Source organism: Sorex araneus, chromosome 8, assembly GCF_027595985.1.
Source record: "Sorex araneus isolate mSorAra2 chromosome 8, mSorAra2.pri, whole genome shotgun sequence".
Classification (NCBI taxonomy): Eukaryota; Metazoa; Chordata; class Mammalia; order Eulipotyphla; family Soricidae; genus Sorex; species Sorex araneus.
In genome coordinates this window covers 6,679,698-6,693,564 of record NC_073309.1, presented here as the reverse complement: position 1 = coordinate 6,693,564, position 13,867 = coordinate 6,679,698, and positions in this window count along the sequence as shown.

Sequence of the window (13,867 nt, the reverse complement as noted above, 5' to 3'; positions counted from 1 at the left end):
GTTTCTCATAGTTTCATTTGGTTTGAAAATTGACTGGAAGCCACTGTGGAATAGCGAGAGCTCTTACTGGAATCTGGGCTTCCAGTTGCTCAGGCATGTTAGCTGTGAGGGGCTGGGACCCAGTAGTTGCTGGGTAGACTCAGAGCCAGCTTGCCCCTGCAAGTGATTTTGGCATGTAGGATGATTCAGGGGGATTTCTTATACCCTGCTTGACTAAGCTGGTAGAAACATAGATAGTCCTCCGGTTATTTTATTTTTTTAAATGCAGCTTGCTGACTATTGTTTTTCTTGTTAAATGGACATTTACTACCTATTTAGAACAATAAAATACCTCAAAGCAAACATTAAGCAAAATGTAGCTTATCTATCACACGCCCAACTCCTCTTGATGGTAATAACCATGAATACAGTGCCCATTACATGCTAAATTCTACATTTTTACAAGTTGCTTTATAGATTCATTTTGTGATCACTAATAAACCTATTTAGAAAGTATCTAATTAAGAAAACCTTAATGAAAGCCAATTACTCAATGCCCTAAATTTGCTAAATTTTATTTTTGAGGTGCTGAAATGTGTTTTTAATGAGTCATATTATATACATTAGTGCTAAAAATGTCGCCCTTGTTCAATACCAATTTACTCACAATAACACTTATAGGCAATTAACATTTCATTTTGCGTGCTGTATTTATCAGTAATTTTCTTTTACTTATTGTAACGTTTAGAGAGTGTAACTACATTTGTAGTAAATGCATTTTATTAGCAATCAAACTTGGCTTTGACTCATCCACAAACCTGGCAGATTACATGGGAGAAATTCCTGTCTACACTTCAGCAGTAATTTTTAGAATAGAACTCAAGGAAGGAAATTTAAGGAAATTAAACGTTTCAATAGTGTTTCAGCTTTAATTTGCAGATAGCACGAGAACGGATGTATTCATATGAAAAAGTGATTCTCTTGTGTTTTTAAAAAAGTCTTTATTTGCAATCATTTCAGAATTATGGAAAAGTTATGAAAACAGATGCAGAAAATCTACATTTACTCTTCATTCAACTTCCCTACTGTTGATTTACACAATCACTTATCATTATGAGAACCAGAAAGTAAACATTGAGAACCAACCTAGAGATCTAGTGCTGATCCCTCTTATTTCCCCTGTTAAAACCCTTCTTAACTACACTCTAGGATCTCTGATTGCACTTTGCTACTGTCCATTTTAATCTGCAACAATCCCTTCGTCTGTCCTTTCCTTTCTTGACCTTGTCATTTCTGACATTTTCATGAATAATTGATCAGACTGTAGCATGTCACTCAATTTTGGGGTGTGTGATGCAGCCTCATTAAGAAGAGTGGAACATTTGGGCTTAAAAACACCACTGCAGTCATATCCTTCTTGGTGAGAGGATGCTGAGGTCAGTGTTCTATTAGTTTTGATCTAGACTGAAATTCTGCATTAATACAGTGTCTATCCAGTGGCTTCCTTGTAAAATTTCTTTTATTTTAGGATGATATTCTGTTTTTCCTCTAATCACCCCTCACTGACTTCTGCATCCAGTAGAGGATCATTCTTCCCTTAATTATGACTGTGTTGATATCTAATGTTACTTTTGTCTTTCTTGTTTGTATTTACATTTTTCATAAATAAGAGCTTCCCTTCTGTACTATTTATTTAATTATTACATTCATACAGACCTATGCATGTTTTTTGACTCTGGTGAGTTATAATCTGACCCCCAAGCTATTTGCTCTGTTGTTCAGATGCCTCCTCTTGACAGACTCCAGATAGAGCCCAAAGCATCATATAATCCAATCAGCTGGGGCTTCATTAACGAAATGAATGTAACCGTATTGATATTTAACTCATCATAGATTTTTAATCTCTGTGCATTTCTAGGAAAAAGTACCACAATAAAGAATAAATTAACAACCACATTTTCCCATGTTAAACATCTTTATTACTGTATCCACAACTGGTTTCTCTAACCCCTCTATTTTATTTATTGTTTTTTGGACCACACCAGGAATTACTTCTGACTTTCTCACTCACTCTTCTCACTCTCACTCGCTCACTCACTCACTCTATCCAGGACTCACTCCTGGCAAGCTTGAGGGACTCTATGGAATGTCAGGGACTGAACCCAGGTCATTCGTGAGCAAAGCAAGCACCTTACCTGTACCTTAACCTCCCAGACTCCAATAGTCCCTCCATTTATAAAGGAAGCCTTTTTGACTTGGCTGTTTTCAACAATTCACATTACTGTTGTCAAAGATCATCCAAGCCTGATGCTATTTACAATGATTATGACCAAGTTTAACCCATAACTATATTGTGGTAGGAAAGGTTTGGCAGCTTCAGGAGCTTCCCTAGTAAGAACTGAAACTAACCCTTTCCTTGGAGAACAAAGAGGAGAGACAGAGAGAGTCCCTCTGAGATTGGAAGCTCTCAGTTATAGTTAACAAGCTAGAGGACTTCATGCTTGTCTTAAGTGTCAGAGGTCTTAAATGATTTCAGACATGAGAACATGACCTCCAAGAATTCAGCTCATCTGAACGGATTTTAAGTTGGTCCAAGGTGCCCTCTTTTGAGCCGAGAGTACAGAAGTGGAGAGGGGTGGCTGAATGACCAAGGGTTGGGCCGTGTCTTGGTGTTTAGATCCGCTGTGTCTGCTCCCTGGCACTCATGGGGTTAGGGCTCTCTCCCACCCTTAGGCACTGGCCAGAACAAGCAAAAGGGACCATTCTGGCTGTCGGGCTGCTTCTAGCATACTTGAAGGTGGGCACAGTCCCTCTTAGGACCTTGACATCTGTGTTGGTGTTGGCATCACACTTGGTCAGACCTGGCCAGAGTTGGGTCAGGGAAATCCTTCTGTGGCTGCTTATTGTTGTCTATTGGTTGTGTCTAATTGACACAAAAGTATGTCATGATTGAGACCTAGCACTCTGAGGTTTCAAGATGCTTTTCATGGCTTCTTTGGTTTTGTTTTGTTTGCTTTTTGGGTCACACCCAGTGATGCACAGGGGTTACTCCTGGCTCTGCATTCAGGAATTACCCCTGGCGGTGCTCAGGGGACCATATGGGTTGCTGGGAATCGAACCTGGGTCGGCTGCATGCAAGGCAAACGCCCTACCCGCTGTGCTATTGCTCCAGCCCCTCATGGCCTTTTAAGGCTGAAGGTTTTTCCCTTCTCTCCATTCAAGCTGGCACCTCAGCAAGTTGGGGTCCCTTCTCAAGGCTGTCAGCATGGTCCTGTCATCTTTCCCTGCAGCAGACACCGTTCCTTTCCCAGGGTCAGGAGGTTCCCAAGCTCATAAGCCTGTATCCTTAAAAGTCCAAATATTTCCTTCTCAGTGCTACAGAACAAGTGCATATGAAACACCAAATATGGGTTAGAAATTGATCTAGATCTTTATTTGTATTCATAACTATATAATGAAATGTATACAGTATATTTATAGCAGAATACATGTATACCATGCATCGGTGTGTGAGGGTGGGAGTATGTGTTTACTTTCATAGCCCCTTGTCTGAATTATAAAAGCCATTCTTTAAAACCTACTTTGCTGGGAATTCATAAAAGCAGCGAGATTATTTTCTCAGTGATAGTTAAAGACAACAATGTAAATACCTCTGTAGACTTATCTTGGCCAGTTCAATAGTCAAAACGCCTTTCTCTTCCAAATTAGCTTTATCTACTTAATAACACATGCTCTGGTGCCTTCTCATCACGGCCTCCTGGAAGACAGCTCTTCTTCAGGTTTCCTCTATCAATGAATTCAGATGTTCTCCAGCATCCTCAGAGAACCAGTCTTAGTTCGCCACATATAAGTGCTGTGTGATTAATATGTACTATTTATTGGGTATTCCCTTCAGACTCATTAGGCATATATGCATAATGATCACTTCTTAGCGTTTTATGTAAGTAGCACATTCAATTGGCTTGCTGCTGTATATAAATATAAATTCTTAGCAACTCCCCCTCAAACAGTTTCCAAAACACTATCCAAGACAAGATAGGGTGGAGGGCAAATGCTAGGGGTGTCTGTGATCCTCATTCGGAATACACAGCTGTGCTCGGAATCAGCATTCTCTAGAGCAAAGACAGAGTTCTCAAAATCTGTGACAATAAGTGATTTCACTCATGCTGGCCCAGAACCCCAAACTGGTGATTCAATGAAGTGGGAACACAGGAATTTCCGCATTGGAAGTTGAGAGCCCTTCCTTGGATTCACAGTGGGGAGCCGAGCTGGCTTGTCCAGAAGCAGGGCAGCCGGAGGAGGAGCAGACCCCAGGGAGTGGAGCTTCCCGGAGGGAGGTGGGCGAGCTGAGTCAGTGTGGGGGAACACGCGCCTGTCGGAGTCCCATTGCTCAGTAAGCTGAAACCATCCACCTCTGGGTTTGACCTCATCTGAGTCAGCGCCGCATTTATTGACGAGTAAGTCCTCTCCTTATTGATTTCAAGGGAAGGGATAAACTTTCCGTGTGCGCTTTCTAAATGATCATTCATCCTGCAACAGTAACTCATCACCTGTGGAAAAAAAAGTCAAGACACATTCATCAGACTCAGGTGGGGACAGGGGTCGCGTCTCAATGGCAATTTTTAACTTAGCTTTTCTAAATAGAATAGGCTGTGCTGATTCTTCAATGATATGTGATATGGAGAGAAACCATGGGTTGGGGGTGTTTTGTCTGTGATTTAAATGCTTTTTTTTGTTCGTTTTGTCCATTTTTTTCCCCACACTCTGATTTCAAGTTTGAATAACAGATGTGGCATCTAGGTTTCACTTCAAGGGAAATGTGGCTCCTTTGAAGTGTGGGAATCTAGTGTGCTGAATAGGCTGATATTCAATCCAGTTGAGTATCTCCTGAGCTGTGAAATGTATTGGGATTCTAGTCCTCTCGGAGAATTACATCCATGCTGCAATAATGTGCCTGTAAACAAAGATTGCCTCCTGGGGAGATGGCCTTGCTCTTCAAGTGGCGAAGTAACAAGAGTATTTAGTCGTCGTTGTTGTTGTAATTAAGAAGGTAGAGGCCGGTTTCCAATTGTATTTTCCAAACTTATTTGGAAAATTGGAGTTCCCAGTAATACAAATGAGAATTTACAGGGCTTTGGACTTTGAGTTCACGGGTAAGTCTGTCTACATGTGAAACTTCCAACATAAAACACCTACCCACTCCCTCCTCTCACCCCCCACAAATTTAGTACGTGAAATATCATTGCAGAGAATGCATTGAGATGTAACATAATTACATAATGATACTATGATCATTTATTTCACAACATGTATAAAAAAACACTAATGTGCGTGCATGAAAGGGGATGATGTGATGTGTGTGGAGTGTTCGAGGACTCTCAGGGTGGCTTTCTCTCTCTCTCTCTCTCTCTCTCTCTCTCTCTCTCTCTCTCTCTCTCTCGCTGCTTGAGTTCAGTGCTCTCGAGCCTCTGTGTATTGACCGGATCAGGATGGCTCCTCCTTGTGCTCTGCTTCTGTGCGTGCCGCTGTGCTCTCTTCTGTCTATCTCTCTATCTCTGACTCTGTCCCTGTAGTCTCTCCTCTGGTCTCTTCCAATCTCTTTTCTCCCGATCTCTCTCTGGAGCCCTTTTGCTTCTCTCTCTGACTCTGACTCTGACTCTGATTCTCACTCTCTTTGTGCTCTTTCTTTCCCCTGCTTCTGGCTCTGATGATCCTGTTTCGCTCTGCGCTCTGCATCCGTGTCTTCTCCCTTCTGTGGCTTCTCCCCTGCTTCTGTGTCTTCTCTTCTACTTCTACAGTCTTAGTCTATATAGCATCACATAGGGTGGTGACACAAAGGTGGGTTGAATATTAACAAATCAACAAAGAGGGGTAAGACCACTCCTCCAGGAGATTAACAAAATCTCATCTACAGAGATTACTCCAGATTACAAGGACAGGATCCCATCCAGGGTGTGTCACTTTCTTCTTTCCTCAGCTAGTAATCCACTTAAATAGTTATAGTAAATTTACTTCTAGTATTTCTTGCCAATGTCATTCTGTATGAGCACAGTAAGTGATATCCCGCTGCTCATCAATTTGCTGGAGCAGGCACCAGTAACGTCTCCATTGTGAGACTGGTTCTTACTGTTTTTGATATATCGAATATACCACAGGTAGCTTGCCAGGCTCTGCCACGTGGGTGAGATACTCTCAGTAGCTTGCCAGGTCTCCGAGAGGGGCGGAGAAATCGACCCCGGGTCAGTCACGTGCAAGGCAAACGCCCTACCCACTGTGCTATCATTCCAGTCCAGTAAGAGATATATCAGACTTAAAGTTTGTTTTTTCCTGAGGACATTCACTATATATTCCAGACCACAGTCCTCAGGCCAAGTTAGTCTTCCTCACCCCAGCAGGGTCCTAGTCTCGTTGTTACTTTTGGATCATGACAGCATTTGTCTATGCCCATGCTCTCAACTTATAGTTGAGTATTGTGGTGCTTTGGCCTGGCCCATTTCGATGTCAGGGAAGCTCACAGCTTGCCCTGGGTCCATTCTGTCCCTCGCTGGGACCCTGCTTTTGGGGAGCTAGGAACTAAGGGCAACTGAATTGAGAAAGCAGGTGCCTGGGAGTAAATATTATTGGAGTCAATCAGCTCCCAAGTTACAAAACATAATATTAACTGTCTTCCCGTTTCCATACAGAAAAGACATTGCTTTAAGGTAAACTAAGTTCCCTGCATCAAGGCTAAAAGGACAAACTCAATGTTATCCTACAAACATGGGCTTTCTGTTTCAAAAGGAGAGGTATTACATGCAGCTGACCCGGGTTCGATCCCTCTGTCCCTGTCAGAGAGCCCAGCAAGCTATGAGAGTATCCCGCCTGCACAGCAGAGCCTGGCAAGCTCCCCATGGCGCATTCGATATGCCAAAAACAGTAATAACAAGTCTCACAATGGAGACTTTACTGGTGCCCACTCGAGCAAATCGATAAACAATAAGAAGACAGTGCTACATTATATAATTTCTTGTAATGTGATAATTGATCAGAGTGGTCTGGTCACATTCAGTTGCTTTTGTTTAAATTACTGCTATTTTTATCATTTGCGGTGCTAAAACCCAAGCATCTTGAAGGCAAAAAATAGATTTTAGACCAGTTGTTTTTTATAATTGCTCTAAGTCTAGCATAATACAAGTGTCCAATAAAAATGTTTAAAATGTAAAATTGGATGTTTCTATGAGAGTGAAGATATCAGTGGGAATAATTTGCATAAAATTGTAAAGTTGCAGGTGAGTAGGAGATGACCAGGAGTTAAAGTAGAAATACAATGAGTGGGAAATCATCTATCCATTTGTTTGTGTGCTTTGCCCACCATGAATTTTTCTCCCAGAATTCACTCTTTGTAACACTATGTAACTATGTAACAAAGCGAATACATAAAATATATGAAATACAAACATTTAGGTATCTAGAGAAATCTGAAGGGCAAATTAGAGTGTCAGTTTTAACCTGCTCACAAATCACCTGGGAGCTTATTAGAGCATTTCTGACTCAAATGGTCGGGATTCACCCCACGAGCTGGCATTTCTAACTAGCTTCTAGAGATGCTGTATTGCCGGCCCATGAACCACACACTTTGAAGGGAGATTTCAAACTGGGTACATGCCCACCAGTGGCTGAATTTTGAGCAATCAGCTGAGGATGGGGTGCAAGGAAATATCAGAGAATTATGTCAATACTCTATGTGTTGAAGCAAGTCCTTTAGGAAAGTCTGCCTGAATCTCCCATGAGGCTTTGCGGGAGGGAGAGCAAGTGTTGATTAACATCCCGGCTTTGTACTAGTGGGTCCAGAAGCCCAGCTGATCCTGCTTACTTGTTGATCAGATAGAACGGAGGAAGGGAAATAAAGCTGCAAAGAAATGGCAACATATTTAAGGATTTGAAGTCCTTGGGATTATTAGAACTCAGAAATTCCTGGGTGGAATGAGTTGTGGGGTGAGAGTAGTCACCCTTAATTTCACATAACCCCAATTGTCTCTGCTTCAGACACAACCCAGTGAGTTGTTCAGAGATTTGCATGAACTGGGTTCAGGAGAGCGTGAGGGGCTCGGGCCCTGTCTGCGCCATCTTGGATCATATAGGCTAGAAAAATCTGTTAAATTTCTTCTCCTCTGTAATGAAGGATTTAGCTGTGGCAAGATTCATAATGAGGATGGCTCGCCTGAGAGTGTCTTGATAGCAATTCAATAATAAAAATAAAATAGAACAGTATTTACAGAAAATCACCTTTGTCCCTGCAGTGTAAAACTGGGGCCCAAGTTTCTGCCATCTGCAAATTTCCCACCTGGATGTGATCAGTCTGATTAGTTCTTGGGTGAAGATTTCCTGTGCATTACCAAAAGTTGGCCAAATATAACATCCGAGGATAGCTGGTTGGACTATCCCTAAAATAATTAAAGTTTACAAGCTAACAAGTACTTAAGAAATATTAAGCGGTCTTAGTGGTGGCCGATGTTTGAGGATAGAGCTGATGCTGTATGTAAAACAAAACACTCCAGATCTGGTAAAGTTATGCTTTTGTGCTAGGACCCACAGGCTGGTTGATTCGACCAGGACCAAATGTCCCTTCTTGGGACTTTGAGCATTTTTCTTCAACCCCTTGACTACAGGAAAACACTTCTTGTGTTTTCCCCATGTGTGTCCATCACCAAGGCTCTACACGTTCCTCACCTCAGAGTTCCGTCTGACTTCCTTGGCCAATAGAATATCCTTGCACCCCACCCCCACTTTCCACACGCTTTACATTCTTGCTGGGGAAGGGGGAAGTGCTCCCCGACTTCTGCTGTATTTATTCTCTCTCATAGATCTCTTTGGCCAGTGGCACCTAGTCCTAAGTCTTGAATCCTTTCATCTCCTGTGGCATCGGCTCTGAAAGCCCTGATCACCCTAGGCTCCTTTCCAGCTCAGCTCGAATCCCTGGGGCAGGACACGTGTACCTAAGACTCCTCGAGAAGTTCCATCTTGCAGCCCAGTGTGAGCCCAAGCTGTGTGCTGCCAGGGGCGCCTGCCCATTACATCAGCATTGGCATCCAGTTTCTCTCCCCCTCTTTGGAAGACGGCCTTGCGTTGCAGAAAAGCTGACAGCGCTGGCCAGAGCACCTGCTGGCCGCCGGTTCCTCTCCGGTGGCTCTTACCATGTCTGACAAACCTGTGGCGCAGCCAATGACTCTGTCCCCTTGTATTCTTCCAACCCGCTAGCCCATCCCAGGGAGAAGCTTCAAGTTTTCCGTGGGAATAATTGTTTCGGGAACCCCTGGAAAGTTCTGCTCCTAAACTATAAATCTGATGTCATTCATCTTCCGTTTCCCTTTTAAACATTTACCATCTGCCAAAAACAATCTGCCAAACTTGCAGCTATATTTGCAAGATACAGTAGGAGCACCCAGGGGGGCCAGAAGAACCCTAATTCGCTGTCCACTAGAATGAATTAAAATAGGACAGTTTGGGGATGCTTCTATGTAAACAGTGTTTTCCATTTATATGTATAAGAGAAAAAATGCAGAGAATTCAGTATTACATATGTACCTTTTTCAGATCATGTATCTGGAACTTTCACCTACCTCCTCCTATATTTTAACCCATTTACAATGCAGGTACTGCATTATAATGGGGTCGTCTAGCTTACATATTGGACTCTTAACCTTTTGCATCTGGTTTGCTTTTATATGCCTCAGTGTTTGTACCCACTGGGAAATCTCTGCATCTCATGGGTATTTCAGTGAACACTGGTTAGAGATTTTTATCCAACTGTTTGGAATAATTTAGTGGACATCCTGGGCTATACACTTGCTAGAACATTCGTAAGTTATAGAAACTTTGCATCCCGACTCTTGGCTGTGCATCATCTATTAAGGATCTGGCAGTAACATAGGATCGATGCTTAAGAAAAGTGTTAGGCTGCCAGCCAAGAAGAACACAAAAGGTAAAGTGAAGCTGTGATTCCACCTGTGGCTTTCCTTTCAGCTGGCCCCTGAAGGACGGATGGGATTTTGACAGAAGAAAGTGATGGGAAGGAAGAGAAGGAAGCTTGACTGAATGGCAGTGCCGGGGGTAGGGCTGGGGGAGTCGAGTCAGTTTGCCTTTCATTATGCACAGATGTGGAGAAATTGGAGAAATGAAAAGGGAGATTAAAATGGTACAATTTCAGTCATTTCCTCAGCAGTCATCTCTCTGAAGGTTGGTTGTGTAGCTGCTGGCAGGTGGCCAACTTGCTAAGTCCTCTTGAATTGACAGAGAAGCCAGATAAATATCCACTCTTGGCAACACTTCCCTGACAGATGGTCTGCATTCATGGTGTAATCCAAGACAACAATGGTAAAGCTAAAAACTCTCTAGCCTAGCATCTCCGACTTACTGCATGCAATATGTAACTAGGATTTCAACATGCTAGTAGTTACTGTGGTGGAAACAAGGGAGATTAAACCACCTCTAATAAGCAAGAAATTGTACCCATGTCTAAGAGGGGGAATACAGATGATTGAGGTACATTTAAAAAAAAAAGCGCTACCTTTCCAGCTTCCTGTGCAAAAAAAAAAAAAAAAAGAACCTAAGTACCTTTTCCCCATCATGATGAATGTCAGCAATACACTATGACCAACTGAAATGAGAAATAAATGAGCATCCAAGAGATTTCACTCTTTAACTTTTAAATCTCTAGTCAACAAGTTGGGTTGTAGGGGCAAGAAGACACTTGAGCAACGTGTGTGTCCTTGATGGCTGTAATGATTTGCATCACCCCCATTTCTGACACTCTAGCCCATGTTCAAGCATCACATGATCTAGACAAGGCAGTGTGCCCTGGAGGAAGTAGAAACAGAAGAGGGCAGTGAATCACCTCTTCCATCGGGCATGTGTACCAAATCCATTACTATTTCTCCAAGAGTGGCATGGCAACTTAAAGCAAAGAGATAAGTGAGCTGAGAGACAGTACAGTGGTGAAGCTGCTTGCCTTGCATTTGGCAAGCATTTGGCGGACCCAGGTTCCCTGTACCACATACGGTCCCTGAGCCCCTGCCAGGAGTAAGCCCTGAGCAGCAAGGTGTGGTCCCCAAAGCAAAAAGGCACCATAAAAATCTGAGAGGTAAACTGAAGAGGAGAGCACCACCCAGAACCTAGCTCTTTAAACAGGATTGCAACTCCCACCTGGAGTTGTGTGACTACATGTGGGGGTCCTGAAAAAAATTGGCCAAAGTAAATGGTACATGGTTTCCAACTGCACAATGCCCCAAAGCTCATTCAAATTCAACTGTGTAACAAACCCAGTGTTTGGCAGCACTCACTCGAGTTGTGTTTCTCCAGTGTGAAGGGACTCAAGTGTGGGAACTTTAAGAAGCTCTAATGATGTTGAACTAGACCGTGATGTTAATAAATACTTTGTAAAATTAAGATAGAAACAAAAGCTTCTTAAATTTGGCAGAGTATACTTGACATCAACTGGCAGATATTGACTATCATCTAAAGAAAGATATTGATAGGTGTGGGTCTTCATCAGAAATAGACTAAGGAAAAAGAACTCAATGCTTCTAAGTCTACTCGAGGCAAGATGTCACCTAATGCCACAGTTACGAGTATTAGCAGAAGTATGTTTGTAACTTAGAGCCCCTGAAAACAGTCTTATGGTTCCTGCTGGAGAAGAGACTGTGGAATCCCAGAATTTTATTTCCGTTTTACCTGGGAAATTAACGATACAGGTTTTGCTCATAAGTCTAATGATTTGTTTCAAAAAAAGATTGCTTTAGATATTTTGTTCTACTGCCTATTAGGAATTACGAGATCTATTTCTATGTTCCTCTTCAGTAGCTTTATACCTCAGAAGAAAATTGTCCTCAGTTCAAAATTTGGGTTAATTCACATGAAATGGATTAGGAAAGGAGTAAACTAATCCAAAGGAGATGAGAGGGGCCCAAAACTGTTTGATTATTTCCCAATCCTTGCGACTGAGAAAAGAGCAAGATCTATTAGTGGAGGAGCAGTTTTTTCAACGTCAGAAAAAATAACTGCATTGATAGTGGAAGCCCAGCTCAACTCTTTTAGGAAACGGAGATAGAAGAAAGCGTGCCCCCCACCCAAAGCTCCTCTCCAAGTTCTGCCGCTGAGCAGTAATGAGCAAGTGGTTGTCTTAGTTATGCCCAAACTGGATTTATTGCTCACTGCAACAAGACAGACACAATACGAGGATACTTGAGTTTCTCAGTCCCTCTGGGCTAGGAAGGGCTTTCTTAGTTGGAGTTTATGGTAGATCATTGGGGTTTGGCCCCAGAATGGTTGTAACTAGGTAAAAGGGGTTATTCTATGATTGTGAGTTCAAGTGCGTGTCCTGTGGAAGTAAAGAAGAGCATGAGGACAATGCTGAGATGGACCGGAAGCAATAATTCCTGCAGCTCACAAGAGGGAATTGGGGATTTGGGGTCCTGGAGGCAGTGGCAACATCTGGGCCCAGCTGTGCATATCAGACCAGCCCCTAGGAGTGAGGGGCTGTTTTCTTGCTCTCACCGATGATCTAAACCACAATATGAAAAGCAGGCTGGGAAGGAGACTAGCGACAACGTTTTAGAGTGAGCAGAGAGAGAAGGCTTCCCTAAGAGGTGGCATCTTGACTGGAATTCTAGTAAAATGAGATAGTAGGTAGTTATTTCTGGGGGACGATAGTCACAGACCTCAGAACAGCACTTGCAAAAGCCCCGAGATGGAAAACTGAAGGAATTAGCTGGCAGAGTTCTGCGAAACAGTGATCTCTGCTGTTGGAGGCCTTGGAACAGCAGCTGTGGTGAGCCCGCTGGACCTGTAGCAGTGCCCCGGTAGTTATGAAATACAGGAGCAGGCGCTGCCCATCGAGCATCCTATATGGACTCAGAATTTCTTCTCACCTTGCTTATCCCTCAATAAGTTGATATCTTATACTTGTATCAAATGAATGAGTGTCAGAGGAATTTCACTCATGACTGTTTCAAGTCTTTTGGCCACCGGGGTGGCTTTCAGAGCCAAGAAAAAAAATTCAGACAACTTCAAAGTGTTCTTGATGGTTGAAATTGCTGGTAGAGCAGAGAACTGTGCTGGGAATGCACTCCGATTCACGCTGAAACAACGCACTTAGAGATGAGATGAGCTAGAGTTGTAGATCGAGGAAGTAATCGTCCACACAGTAGCAGCGCAAAACAAGCACCAACTTCTGACTTGTGGTGGGGGAGTCATAAACGTGGGCCAGATTCTCTGTCTGCAGTAGAGGGGCCCAGCGTCCCTGCCTTTCTGCCAAGGCGCCGCTGGGGCTGAGGTGCACCTTCCAGACTTCTTTAGATGCTGGGCCTTGGACTATGTCTCTCAAGGATGATTGAACCTCAGGCCTCTGTTCTCCAGGTGGTGCCTGCCAGTGGTCATCAGTGGCCTTGAATCATGGCTCTGCCCCTGCAAAGCCAGCAGCAAGGAGCCTCTGTGCTGTGTACCAGGAGCTCCTTCTGGTATTATGTAAGCAAATTACATGGCATCTTCACAGAATGGGTAGATCCCCTCTTCAGGAGCTAGTTAGTTCCGGCTATTAGGAGAGTTATACGACTTTGGTGACTATTGGAGGGATCTCATGGTATGGGAGATGTGTGCTGAAAGTAGACAAAAGACCAGACATGATGGCCTCTTGGTATCTGTGTTGTAAACCATAATGCCCCAAAGTTGAGAGAGAGCAAGAAGGAAACTGCCTACCATAGAGGCAGGGGGGTGGGGTGGTGTTGGGGTGGCTGGAGAGATACTGAGGACATTGATGGTGGGACAGCTACACTGGTGGAGGAATGGGTGTTTGATTATTGTATGACTAAAAGTCAAATTATGAAAGCCTTGTAACTGTATCTCACGGTGATTC